Source organism: Mus musculus, chromosome 11 (assembly GCF_000001635.26).
Source record: "Mus musculus strain C57BL/6J chromosome 11, GRCm38.p6 C57BL/6J".
In the NCBI taxonomy this organism is placed as follows: Eukaryota; Metazoa; Chordata; class Mammalia; order Rodentia; family Muridae; genus Mus; species Mus musculus.
This window is the reverse complement of record NC_000077.6, coordinates 26,851,086-26,858,062: the sequence shown is the minus strand read 5'-3', so window position 1 is coordinate 26,858,062 and position 6,977 is coordinate 26,851,086. Positions and strand designations below refer to the sequence as shown.

Sequence of the window (6,977 nt, the reverse complement as noted above, 5' to 3'; positions counted from 1 at the left end):
AGGGAAAATTTCCTGGACAGAACATCAATGACTCAGGCTCTAAGATCAATTATAGACAAATGGGACCTCATAAAATTGAAAAGCTTCTGTAAGGTAAAGAACATTGTCGATAGGACAAAAGAGCAACCTACAAATTGAGAAAAATCTTTACCAATTCTAAGTCTGATAGAGGGCTAATATCCAACATACACAAAGAACTCAAGAAGTTAGACTCCAGAGAACCAATTAAAAATAGGGTTCAGAGCTAAACAAAGAATTCTCAACTGAGGAATACCAAATGGCTGAGAAGCACCTAAAAAATGATCAACATCCTTAGTCATCAGTAAAATGCATATCAAAACAACCCTGAGATTCCACCTCAAAGCAGTCAAATGGCTAAGATCAAAAACTCAGGTGACAGCAGATGCTGGCAAGGATGTTGAGAAAGAGAAACATTCCTCCATTGCTGGTGGAATTGCAATCTGGTACAATTACATTGAAAAGCAGTCTGGTTGTTCCTCAGAAAATTGGAAAGAGTTCTACCTGAAGACACAGCTATACCACTCCTGGGCATATACCCAAAAATGCTCCAACATATAACAAGGACAATTGCTCTACTATATTTATAGTGAGCACGTGTGTGTGCATATATCTATATCTATATCTATCTATCTATATATATATATATATATATGTATATATATCTTTATATATACATATACATATACATGTGTGTGTGTGTGTGTGTGTGTGTGTGTGTGTGTGTGTGTGTATGCCAGAAGGTGGAAACAACCCAGATGTCCCTCAACTGAGGAATGGATACAGAAAATGTGGTACATTTACACAATGGAGAACTACTCAGCTATTAAAAACAATGACTTCATGAAATTCACAGGCAAAGGGAGAAAACCAGAAAATATCTTCCTAAGTAGCACACACAGTATGTTCTTGCTTATAAGTGGATATTAGCCCAAAAGCTCAGAATACCCACAATACACCTCACAAACCATATGAAGCTCAAGAAGGAATACCAAAGTGTGGATGCTTCAATCCTACTTAGAAGGAGGAACAAAATAATTATGAGAAGTAGAGGGAGAGAGGGGCCTGGCAGGTGAGAGGAGTGGGAGGATAAAAGGAGGTAGCAGGATCATGTGTGGGAGTTGATCTGTGAAGATGGTTCACTACTCTCTTGACCCAGAAAACCCCACAAAATAATACAAATAAGGAAGTTCAAACCTTCGTGTTTACTTTAAGATCACCTAGGAAACTGCCAGGCCATCAAGGGTACACATATCCCAAAGCCACCAAGTATCTGAAGGATGTCACTTTAAAGAAGCAATGTGTGCCATTCTGGAGGTATAATGATGGAGTGGGTTGGTGTGTCCAGGCCAAACAATGGGGCTGGACACAGGGACAGTCCCAAAAATGAGTGTTGAATTTTTGCTGCACATGCTTCAAACTGCAGAGAGTAATGCTTAACTTAAGGGTTTAGTTGTAGATTTTCTAGTCACTGAGCACGCCCAGGTAAACAAGGCAGTTAAGGTGTGCTGTCGAACCTACAGAGCTCATGGCCTGACTAACCCATATATGAGCTCCCCCTGCCACATTGAATGATCCTCATTGTTAAGGAACAGATTGTTCCACAGCCAGAAGAGGAGACTACACAGAAGAAAAAGAAATCCCAGAAGAAACTGTAGAAACAAACCACTCATGGCATGAGAAGAAATTCAAATGCAGACAAAGTATTTAAAAAAAAAAATTCTCAAAAAGAAGAAAAGATAGATGTTGTAGATCTCAATTTTAACCTGCTTTGAAAATTATTTCATCAATATGTACAAATCCTATATTTTATATTTAGTTAAGATAAATTTGAAATGTTTGTAGTCAGCAATGAACTAGAATATCCCTTCTTTTTTTTTTTTTTTTTTTTTTTTTTTTTTTTTTTTTTGGTTTTTCGAGACAGAGTTTCTCTGTGTAGCCCTGGCTGTCCTGGAACTCACTTTATAGACCAGGCTGGCCTTGAACTCAGAAATCCACCTGCCTCTGCCTCCCAAGTGCTGGGAATAAAGGCATGCGCCACCATGCCCGGCTAGAATATCCCTTCTTAAATATTTATAATGCATATTAAGTTGAAAGTACCACATCAAAAGCATAGTTTTAAAAGTAGTGATAAGATATATTTCCTCAAAACATAGTTTACTTAGGTACCTAATAAAAAGATAAATAAAATTGAGGTTTGAATCTATTATTTTGGCTATAAATCTGGAATTGACTAAGCTAAGTGACAAAATATATTCAAAGATGGCAGAGCTAAATGGAGTATAACTGTAATAGTGTAATTATTAGTTGAATGGTTATTATCTATCAAAGACACACTCCACACATACATTTCAGATATTTAGACAAGTATATGCTTTACAATAATGTCCAAATTTGACATTCTCTTTATTTTATAAATAAACAAACTGAAACTCAGAGCTGACATAATTTGCTGAAGCCACACAAGTAGCATAGCTTCATAGTTGATGGGCCTATTTTTTTAAGCTCCTGTTATTGATGAAAGCTTACAGACAAACAAGAAGGCTCCTCCTGACTAATTTTTGATGTGTAAGGAGTTTCCAGATACAATATGTCCACTTCAATATCCAATGAAGCCAAGGGTTACCTCTGATCAAACTTTTGTTCAGAGTCTCTTTCTTGTAGCCTAGTCTAGTCTCAAACTTGTATTTCTCTTGCCTTAATATTTTGAATGCTGGAAGTCCAGGCATATGTACCACTCTACCATCATAAATGTCTTCTAACAAAGTGAGTGTGTCCAGGCTTCCACAGACATGGGTGAAAAATGAAGCCTCACTTATAGAAACACTTTGGTGTCAGTGGGTTCATCAACTATCCAGTTTCTTCAAATATATTTTTTCTTGGATTCCCAGTCTAACATTGCCAAGAGAGATTCATGGTCCCCTGATCTATGCCAGAATGCTATTCTGCTAGACAATAAAATCCCAGAACTGTACCATCCAGTCAATATTGCCATTAACCTAAAGAACATTTACTGTGGAAAAATAGCTTGTCCTGATGAGTATTTGGGACTTTTCTCTTCCAGAACTGTTCTGTAGGGTGGCAGTAAGTTAAGCCTAAACTCCAACTTGTAAAGACTCTGGTGTGATTACATATGATTGGCTCCTGATTGGTCTTTTGGGGTTCATGAACACTTCCTTGGCAGTACATTATTATATTTGATAATGTAGCAGACCAGGAATTATGCTAGGATTGCTAGGATTATGTTAGTTGAGGAAAAATTATCTGTTCCCTCCAGGAGCTCAGAATCCATAAAAGGAAAAAGCTACTTAAGTTGTATAGTGCATGCCTTTAATCCTAGCACGTGGGAGGCAGAAGTAGGTGGTTTTTTGAGTTTGAGGCCAGTCTGATCTATAGAGTGACTTCTCGGACAGCCAGGACTACATAGGGCTACACAGAGAAACCTGTTTTAGAGAGAAAGAAAGAAAGAAAGAAAGAGAGAGAGAGAGAGAGAGAGAGAGAGAAGTTTGAGGATCAAACTAAGAATGCAAGTCATAATTAGCACAGCTTTGGCTAAGTGACTAAACAACAAAGGAAGAAACAGTATAGGAATCTTATAGATGTGTTGACTTAAAGGTAGCAACATTGACCAAGGTAAATCCATATTAATTATGAAAGTTAGTTGAGTATAAAATGTCTGAATTAATCTACCAAATGAGAATGACCTCATCACCTGGATGGAGTCCAATAGTTCATGGCCAAGAATAGGCCAGAACAGCTAGATGTTAAAAATCAACTACAACTGGATAAGGTTTAGTAGTACCACTACATGTTACAGAAGGCCTTCAAAATGAGCACTAGAAGGAGCCATGACTTTAATGTGAACAGGCATGTAGCAAGACTGTTCACAGCCATACTGTGAATCCCAGCAGAACTGACACCCTCAACCATAGTTTCTCAACTTAACCTCTGGAATCAGCTCTAAAACCAACCAGCCTTATTGTTATTAGGACGTCTCTAGCAATACAGTCATTATGTTGAATCTCTCTATGAAATAAAATACTATTTCTAGTATGCTATTTTCTTTGTTAATGACATCCTCAAAAACAATGAAAAGTACAATAGCCCTTGCAAATAATCCATCTTAGTACATGAGTGCTCAAGTGATTTGGTGGGAAAGAGGGCCCACAGAACATTTTCACCAGACACTAAATATACTTTAAAATTAGTTTGTTCTCACAAATTACCATGCCTTCTTTACTTTCTACCCAATCTCTTGCTGCTCAAGTTTTTCCAGAAAACTCTCAAAATCAGTAGAAAGCAAAGAAACAGCTTCAATTATAATTAAAGTAATAGTTAACCACCTATATGACCGTTCAGTTATGCTAGTAAGGTCACTGTGAGAGGCCAAGTCTTGCTTGGGTAGGTACAAGATGGAAAGGTAAGCAAAATAAACTATGGGTGAGAACAGATCAGTGTTGTGCAATCCCAAAAGGACAAGCAGCTGGATGGTTCTGCCATGCCAGGCGACCATCCGTGGATATAACTGGAAAGAGAGGTCTGTGCTTGGCATCATCTCTAGAGATACTGAGCTCAATGATCCATGGACAAGCCCACTAAACTGCACCATTAAAGCAGATGAAAGCCAGAGTTCCCATCCTTCCTAGCCTTTGGTTAATCTTTGGGTTAGTAAGAACTAAATCTGTGAATTTTCCTTATCTCCTGCATACTTGTGCATAATTTCTGGGGGCAGAACCATTAGAGAAAATTGGGAACACCTGGTGACTTTTAATAGAATCCTCCCTGTGTTCTTCTCACATACAAATAGCCCTCCAAACCTCTACTCTTTTCAATGCTGCTCTCCATGCGTGGTTATTATTTTTTTCTGGATGGATTTAGGTGATTTAATCTTAATAATCTCTATATTTAGAGACGAAGCCAAATTGATGATTTCTTTTTTGAATTTCAATTTTTAAGAAAAGTCTCATTCTGTTCTGGTGATAGGTCTAATTAAAATCAATACTTCAAGTATAAAAATGCCTCTTCCTGTGAGCAATAAGACCAGAGGTCTCAGACCAGTGAGGCCAGTGCCCCTACTGCTAAGCTGAATGCTTTTGATTCTTTATAATTTCAAAAATATTGCTAAGGGATTAAGGAAATATAATTTCTAGTAATATCAGTAAAAATAGGTGTTTGTTGATATTTTGTTTTGTTGATGGATCCTGTAATGGTTTGTATATGCTTGGCCCAGGGAGTGGCACTGTTGGGAGAGGTGGCCTTGTTGGAGTAGGTGTGGCCTTGTGGATGTGGGCTTTAATACCTTTGTGCTAGCTACCTAGGAGCCAGTATTCTAATAGCAGCCTTCGGATGAAGATGTAGAACTCTCAGTTGCTCCTGTAGATCCTTAAAGAAATTTAAAGAAATATGGCCTGTCACTGTACACAAGAACCTCTACGAAAGAAATATCTGGAAATTTCAAAAATAATGTGTTATGTAGGAGTGTCATCTTGATGAAACAAGATTTAGGACTTCACACCTGTACTGTCATATATCTTCATTCATCTCCTTATTCAGATTATTAGCAAAACAATTCTTCCTGTTTTAATGGTTCTTCGCACACATCTCCAACTTGCCAGTTTTAAAGTGATTTAAACATCTAGAATGTTAAAATAATTTAAGTAAAGTTTAATTAATAGAAATATGTTGACCCACAAGACATTGCAATACATAGATTACAATTTGACTACTCATTATCTTATATAATTCAGCCAAATATACTGATATAGTCATGTAACATAAATATATTTAAAAGAACACAAATAAAAACTATTGAAAAAAGTAAAACTATTGAAGAAGATATCTCTACACAGTTATTCCAACTTCCTGTGAACCTAAAACAACTTGTAAATTGTTTGTAATTATGTATTAGAAATATTTGCAAGCATAAATTTATTTAAAGTAATGACAGGACTTTGGTGGACATTTTCTCTTTTTAGCAAGATATTTTTGTCTTTGTCATTTTACACAGAAATTCATTTTCATTGGTATTTTAAATTAGAATGCACATATAGCTTTGTATTTGCCCATGTCTAAACAGAATTCTAGAAATATGCCCCTTGTAGTTGCAGTTCATTTATATGGAGATTATTAAGTTGTACTTTGAAAGACCAATATTTAGAAAGATGAAGAGACAATTGGGATATAAGACACACTTAAGTATATGTTTTACACACACACACACACACACACACACACAAATCATTGGGATGTTGGCTATAGACAGTCAAAGATAATCCTTCAAAGAATGAGGCTTATAAATTATGTAATCATGAACTAACTAGTCCTCTGCTTTGTGAATGCTCACAACAAAATTTTATCGTATGGAAAACAGTATTTTTCTCAGTATTAAGGCTATTCCATGCAATCCTATATAATAATCTACACAGTGGTCTTAGGGTTTCTATTGCTGAAACAAAATACCATGACCAAAACACAAGTTGAGGAGGAAAGGGTTTATTCAACTTAGATGTCTGCATCACTGTTTCTCACCAGAGGAAGTCAGGACAGTAACTCAAGCATGGCAGGAACTTGGACACAGGAACAGATGCAGAGGAAATGGAGGGTTGCTGCTTATTGATTTGCTTTCTGTGGATTTCTAAGTATGCTTTTTCTTATAGAACCCAGGACTACCAGCTCAGGCATGCCACTATTCACAATAGGCTCCTCCCTCTCCCAGCAATCACTAATTAAAATGACTTACAGCTGAATCTTACAGAGTCATTTTCTTGAGTTAGGTTCCCTCCTTTCAGATCCTTTCAGATAGTTATCTGGTGACTATCAAGTTGACATAAGAATAGTCAGCATACAAGAAGAAAATATTCTACTGGGCTTAATGTGGAAAAATGTACTTTTGAGAAATATTTATAGTAAATAACCTTCATGAAGAGTAAAGCAAAACACTACCAGAGAAACTTTGATGA

General features: G+C 36.7%; 1 pseudogene; it reads left to right on the top strand.

Moving 5' to 3' along the window:
- Window positions 1,137–1,730, top strand: Gm12073 (predicted gene 12073; annotated as a pseudogene).